Raw genomic sequence first — 7,670 nt, 5'->3', positions numbered from 1 at the left:
CCCACCATATCTGCAAAGCACAGTAAAGCAAAATGCAATAAAACAATTGTGTGTACATAGTTAGCATTTGTTAATTTTTTTATTTGACTTTTTTAAATAATTTGTTCTCTGTTATTTATGGTGCCACATACAAATCTATGAACCTACTAATTAACAATGGAAGCTTCTCAGAATATCATAGTCCATGTGGTCTTTCTTAACTAAATGCCACAGGATTTTTATGTTTTGTTTTGTTTTCTCTGCTCCTAAAAAATACTATCTCTTGGCTGTTTGTTGTGCCTCATCTCTCCTAATAATAGAAATAGTGCGTTTGCAATAAATACACATGGGGAAGATAACATAAGCGAGGAATAAAACTTAGATATATTGAAATGCTAATATTTGATCTTTATTTTTTATTGTAGCATATTTATCATTTTCTGAATTATACACATACCTCCCAGTCACTGAAAATGTTTCACAAAATTCAAAACCATGAAGTGTTTCCTTATTACCATACTAGCCCCTTCTTTTTCCTCCCAATCCATTATATCTTGTTCTTCATAATTTTGCATCATTCATTTACCCAGTTAAACTGCCACTGAAACTTTATTGTATGCATACTCAACCTGGTATTATGTTATTTACCAGCAAAGTCATATTAACAAAAAATATTTTATTGATATTTAAACTATGATTTGGGCTGTGGGAAATAATTTACTGAATTCCAAATAAATTGAAGAATTTACATTTTTTCTCTAAATTTGTACTTATATTTACTTATTTTACATTACTTTTCAGAGCTCTCTTGGATCATATTTGCATTCTGCTTCATTTCTCTGATCCTTTCTAGTTCCAGGAAGACCAATAATAAACACGAAGGTTAATGTTTTTTCTTTCCAAATAGTGGACGCATGTAGACTTCACAAATTTTTATAGGAAATAAAATTTATTTTAAACTACCCAAAAGTTTTTATTATATAGCTTTGTAAAAATCCAAATATTGAAGGGCTGTTGTGCTTTAATAATAGTTTAATAACAAGTCAATACAATGGAAGTGACAAATAATGGAAAATTATCGATTGTTTTCTAAATTGACCCATGTTGCTATTACGCTAATCTCTGGACTAAAAGAGTATTACTATGAAAGGTGAGAAACGTTTGGCTAAATCTAAAAACTCTTCTGTAAATAATACATATTTTTAAGATTCTTAATGTTAATAGAAATGAGAATACTACTGAATAAATGTTTTAAAGTTATGCCTATTCCTGAGTTTTGTCCTATTACAATACATTTTCATAATGGAAGATGTAAAGCTAGGATATTTAATCCCAAAAGATTTCATGGAAAACTTAGAAAGTTGAATGAATTTCTAAATATAAATAGATTTCTAAATATGTTGTAAATAATAGTCTAATGTACAGAAAATAAAATATTGCTAGAATACATTCAACTCAATACTTTTGGTAAATATTATTTATTGCTAATAAAAAGGTTAGATATAAGAGACACTTAGTGTGCTTCAGTCTCGATTCAATCTATTGATGAGCTTCTACAATAACACATTTTTTTATTGTGTCCACTGTATTTTATATAGAATGTGTCATTCTGCCTATGATAACAAACTACATTAGTAGGTATAAAGATAAATGATTTGATATTAAGACAGAGGCTATGCAAAAAAATATTAAAAAGCTAACTTTAAAAAAATATTTTCTGACAAGCCAAATGTAAATTTTTTACTTAATTGGTGCTTTGAATAAAGAGCTAGTTTGTGGTGACACTAGCGCTGTGAAACTGTCAGCATTTTTCTTATTAACCCTATTTTTTAAATGACATTATATTTTTACTTCAAAAATAATATTTAAATTGCTTTGGATAAATTTGAGCTGACTTAAAAACATCCTTGGTTATTTCATTTTACCAAAGAAGGCAGAAAAACAATATTCTTTCTCAGAAAGAAAAAATTTGAAGGATAACTTTCCATAACTCAAGTATGAGAGTATCACCTAATTGTGTCAATAACAGTAATATAAATATACACAATCCAGGAAGGCATGCAAACAAGCACAGCCCACTACACCAACTAAAGCTACAGACACATAAGCCTGTATAGTACAGTGAAGGTCACATAAAGGACACAGGGAAGCAAAGGGAAAGCTTCTAGATTCAGAAGGTTAGGACTCTAGTACTGCCAATCAAAATCTTAAGGTCAGTTGTAACGAATTTCTTAAACTCCCCTCTATGTCAAGATTTGTTAAAATGCAAAATAACGGTTTAAACTGGAAGACTTTATTGGTTCCTTTTAAACCAGGAATTCTCTGGTGCCCTATAATATCTTCATTTTTATCTGCTTCTTTTTTTCTAGATACCTCTTATAAAAAGCAAAATAGCATATATCAATAATCCAGCTCTTTCAAGTGATGATTATCTACCACTTAAAATAGAATGGAGTACTTTGTGATATACGACTGCTTTTGTCAAGAAAAAAGTAGATTAAGTAAAAAATGATAATTAAAACAGAGGAAGAAAACCCTGTTTAATGAAATCAGAGCATTTTTGAAGCAAAAAGCCTTTGATAGATGAAGACTATGGAGTGAAGGAACAAGAGAGTGGTGAATTTACAATCTGAAGACATAGTTTATCCTATAAATATTCTATGAGTCTCTGGACTTTTGCTGTGCAGAAGGCCTCGCTGAGTGATACAGAAACTAGCAGAACTTTTGGTAGTCTTACATATTAGAGCAGAAAATGGTGTATTTGCAAAAAAAAAAAAAAAGACCTTAAAAGAAGTCCCTTACCTCTGTTAAGGGATGCAGGTACACATTTTCAGCTTTGCAGCTATATAGTCTCGGTGTCAACTACTCAATTCTACCACTGTAGTGAAATTTGTCCAGATAGCATGTAATCGAATGAGTGCGTTTACGTTCCAACAAAACTAGTGAAATTTAAGTGTCATAAAATGTCACATTTTATGAAATATTCTATCCCTGAACTATTTAAAATGTAAAAATAATTCTTAGTTCATATGCTGTCAAAAAGGTCAGTAGGACAAAGAAACAGACACCTGTACAAAAGAGACAACTTTGGAGATTTGTATGATTTCAGTCAATTTTTCTTTTAAGACATTAGCCAAATTCTGAAGCTGTATGAGTTGGGAGTAAAAAGTTTAGCTGAACATTCTGAAAAGCAGAAAAGTGTTTTCCAGAGTACCCTGGTGGTGGCGGTAAGACAGGGGAGCAGTCCTGGTGAATTCACTCAATTCTAAACGTAAAATTTTAAAATCTATGTCTAAGGATTAGAATAAGAAGTAGACTAAATCTTCATAAAACTGCAACACTGCCTCCACTAAACTCCATCCAATAATGGAATTAGTTGATTTTTTTTGCCAGTCTATCCACGTGGAAAAGGAAAAGGTAAACTTCCCCTGGTTGAAAAACACCATCCGCTGGAGCCTCTACATTTTGTATACAACATGGCTAGAAAAAAAAAAAAAAAAATGTAGGCATGTCAAGAGTAGTGAGATCAAGAAAAAAAATCAAGAGAGTAGTCAGATGATAGCTACATACCCAACTTCACATGATCTAGATAATTGATTTCACTGACTATGACTTTGATATAATTATTATTAAAATATTCATGTAAAAAGACAAAAGATAGAACTACATGAGAAAAAAATTAATGATTCTGTTTAGATTTTAATTTCAACCTTACACAGATCTCTTAAAATTACTACACACAGGCACATACACATAAAATCAGCGTGATTATTGTAAGTTTGGCTTGATTTCTTAAATGTTTGAAAGACTTTTCTAGTAAAGCAATCTTTTTTTCTGGGGAGGGTTTTAATACTAGATTGTATATTTAAAAATATTTGTAGGGCTATTCAGATTTTCTTTTCATGTGTCAGTCTTGAAATATACTATTCAACGAGTTATTTTCTTAAAATTGTCAAATATATTAGTAAAAGTGTCAATAATCTTTGTTTTCATTTTCATGTCTTCAGTGATAAAAATATGAAATACGGAGTGATATTTCTTCATATTTCTGATGTCAGTAACTTGTAAATGTTCCATGTTTTCCTTGATCAGTCTTGCTAGCATTTGACTAAGATTAATAACATTTTCAAAGAGTCACCTCCTCCTTGTTTTAATGTACTCTTTTGTGCATTTTCTCTTTCATTAAGTTATCTTATCTCTATTATATTCTTCTATTTACTTTTGTTTATTTGATTTGCTATACATTTCCTAGCATCTTGAGATAGAAGCTTAAATCATTAATTTTCAATTTTTGTTCTTTCCTAATATACGCATGTAAGAATACAAATTTCTCCCTAGACATTGATGTTGCTATTTCCCACGAATATTCATATGCTGTGTCCTCATTATCTTTTTGCTTAAAATATTTTCCAATTTCTATTGTGATTTCTTCTTTGACCCATGGGTTGTTTGGGATTATGTTGCTTAATTTCTAACAGTCGGAAACTTTCTAATTATCTTTTCCTCATTTATTTCTAGATTAATTTTCTACAGTCAGAAAACATCTAAACCTGATTTCACTCTTTGAATTTGTGTTTAGAATTGCTGCATGATCTAAGACACATAAAAATATATCTTCTATACTCATTAAATACTTTTTTCTTTTTGGGCTAGATGTTTAATGTGATTGTATGTACACATTTTCAATTGTGTTTTTAAAAAATGTTCTGTCTTTACTGCATTTTTGTTTGCTCATAGGCTTTTTTTTTTTTTTCTTTTTTTCCCCAAGACAGAGTCTTGCTCTGTCGCCCAGGCTGGAGTGCAGTGGCACGGTCTCGGCTCACTGCAAGCTTCACCTCCTGGGTTCACGCCATTCTCCTACCTCACCCTTCTGAGTCACTGGGACTGCAGGTGCCTGCCACCACGCCCGGCTAATTTTTTGTATTTTTAGTAGAGACGGGGTTTCACGGTGTCAGCCAGGATGGTATCAATCTCCTGACTGCTTGATCCGCCCACATTGGCCTCCCAAAGTGCTGGGATTACAGGTGTGAGCCACCATGCCCGGCCTGCTCATATGTTTATGAAATATTTGATTAAATATCTCCCACAGTGTTTATAGACTTTTAAAAATTTATTTACATCAAATATTATTTATCTACATTACACTACCAGTGGCACACTTATAATCAACATATCTACCTGGGGAATTGAGTCCTTTATTATAAAATGTCCATCTTTATCTCTAGCAGTTCTTTCATTAATATCAACATTGTTTGATATTAGTATAGCTATACCAATTTTTTGATTTCTGTTTTCATAGTATATTTTTAAGGTCCACTTTTCAAATATTCTGCATTATCATATTTAAGGTGTGCTCTGAGAAGCAATACATACTTTAAAATAATTCAGACTCTTTTAATGACTATTTGGTATTTTTAGAATATATGTAGCAACATATAATTAGATTTATATCTACTATTTTCATTTTGTGTTTCTATTTTGTAATTCTTCTTTTGTCTCCTATCTTGCTATCTTTTGACTTAATCAAATATAGCTCATTATTCCATTTTCTTTTATACTTACTATGTTCCACTAATTAATTTTTTGTGGGTGTATAGTAGGTGTATGTAATTATGGGGTACGTGAGATGTTTTGATACAGACATGCAACATGAAATAAGCATGTCATGGAGAATGAGGCATTCATCCCCTCAAGCATTTACCCTTTGAGTCACAAATAATCCTGTTACATTATATAAGTTATTTTAAAATGTAAAGTTAAATTATTATTATTATTTTTAAGTTAAATTATTATTTACTATATTCACCCTACTGTGCTATCAAATAGTGGGCTTTATTCATGGTTTCTATTTTTTTTTTTTTTTTTGTACCCGTTACCCATCCCCACCTTCACCTCTATACCCGACTACCATTTTCTTCCTCTGGTAACCATCCTTCTACTTTCTATGTTTATGAGATCAATTGTTTTGATTTTTAGTTCCCACAAATATATGAGAAAATGTAATGTTTGTCTTTCTGTGCCTGCCTTATTTCACTTAACATAATAATCTCCAGTTCCAACCTTGTTGTTGCAAATGACTGAATCTTCATTATGTATAATTACCAAATTTTCTTTATCCATTAATCTATTGCTGGACTGTTGGTTGCTGCCAAATCGTAGCTATTGTAAACAGTGCTACAACAAACATAGTAGTGCAGATATCTCTTTGATATACTGATTTCTTTTCTTTGATGTATGTACCCAGAAGTGGGATTGCTCGATCATTTGACAGCTAGATTTTTAGTATTTGGAGAAACCTCCAAATGGTTCACCATAGTGATTGTACTAATCTACATTCCCACCAACAGTGTACAAGAGTTTTCTTTGCTCCACATCTTTGCCAGCGTTTGTTACTGATTGTCTTTTGGATATAAGCTGTTTTAACTGCTGTGAGATCATGTCTCATTGTAGTTTTGATTTGTATTTCTCTGATGATCAATGATGTTGAGCATCTTTTCATGTACCTGTTTGCTATTTGTATGTGTTATTTTGAAAAATGTTTATTCAGATCTTTTGCCAATTTCTAAATCAGATTATTAGAGTGTTCCTCTATAGGGTTGTTTGAGCTCTTGATATATTCTGATTATCAATCCCTTGACAGATGGGTAGTTTTTCAGATATTTTGTCTCATTCAGTGGGCTGTCTCTTCACTTTGTTGATTGTATCCTTTGTTGTGTAGAAACTTTTTACTTAATGTAATTCCATTTGTCCATTTTTGCTTTAAGCAATAACCGTTAAGCAATATCTCTGCACTTGTTGGGTATTGCTTAAGAAATGTTTGCACAGAACCATGTCCTGGAGACTTTCTCCCAACATTTTTTTTTTTTGTAGTAGTTTCATAGATGAGGTATTAGATTTAAGTCTTTAATCTTAAAGACTTGATTTGATTGTTGTATACAGCACCAGATAGGGGTCTAGTTACACTCTTCTGCAGATGAATATGCAGGTTTCCCAGCAGCAGTTACTGAAGAGACTGTCTTTTCCCAAGTGCATGTTCTTGGTACCTTTGTAGAAAATTAGTTTACTGCTGGTGTGTGAATTCATTTCTTGGTTCTCTATTTTATTCAATTAATCTGTGTGTCTATTTTTATGCCAATACCATGTTGTTTTGGTTATTATAACTCTGTAGTGTAATTTGAAGTCAGGTAATGAAATTCCTTAAGTTTTTTTTTTTTTTTCATTCAGAAAGCTTTGGATATTCTGTGTTTTTTGTGGATTCTTATACATTTCAGAATTTTTTTCCTATTTCTGTGAAGAATTTAATTGGTATTTTGATACAGATTATATTGAATCTATAGATTGCTTTGGGTAGTATGGACATTTTAACAATATTTTTCAATTCATGAATATAGATTTTTTTTCTCATTTTTTGGTTGCCTTTTTAATTTCTTTCATCATTATTTTATAGTTTTCATTATAGAGACCTTTCACTTTTTTGGTTAATTCCTAGGTATTTAAATTTGTGTATGGCTATTGTAATGGGATTACTTTTTTAAACTTCTTTTTTAATTTGTTCATTGTTGGCATATAGAAATGTTACTGGTATTTTTATGTGATTTTGTATCCTGCAACTTTGCTAAATTTGTTTTTCAGTTCTAATAGGTTTTGATATGGTTTGGCTGTGTTACCACTCAAATCTCATCTTAAATTGT

Source organism: Colobus angolensis, unplaced genomic scaffold (genome assembly GCF_000951035.1).
Source record: "Colobus angolensis palliatus isolate OR3802 unplaced genomic scaffold, Cang.pa_1.0 Scaffold681, whole genome shotgun sequence".
NCBI lineage: Eukaryota > Metazoa > Chordata > Mammalia > Primates > Cercopithecidae > Colobus > Colobus angolensis.
Note: the sequence above shows the minus strand (reverse complement) of the source record.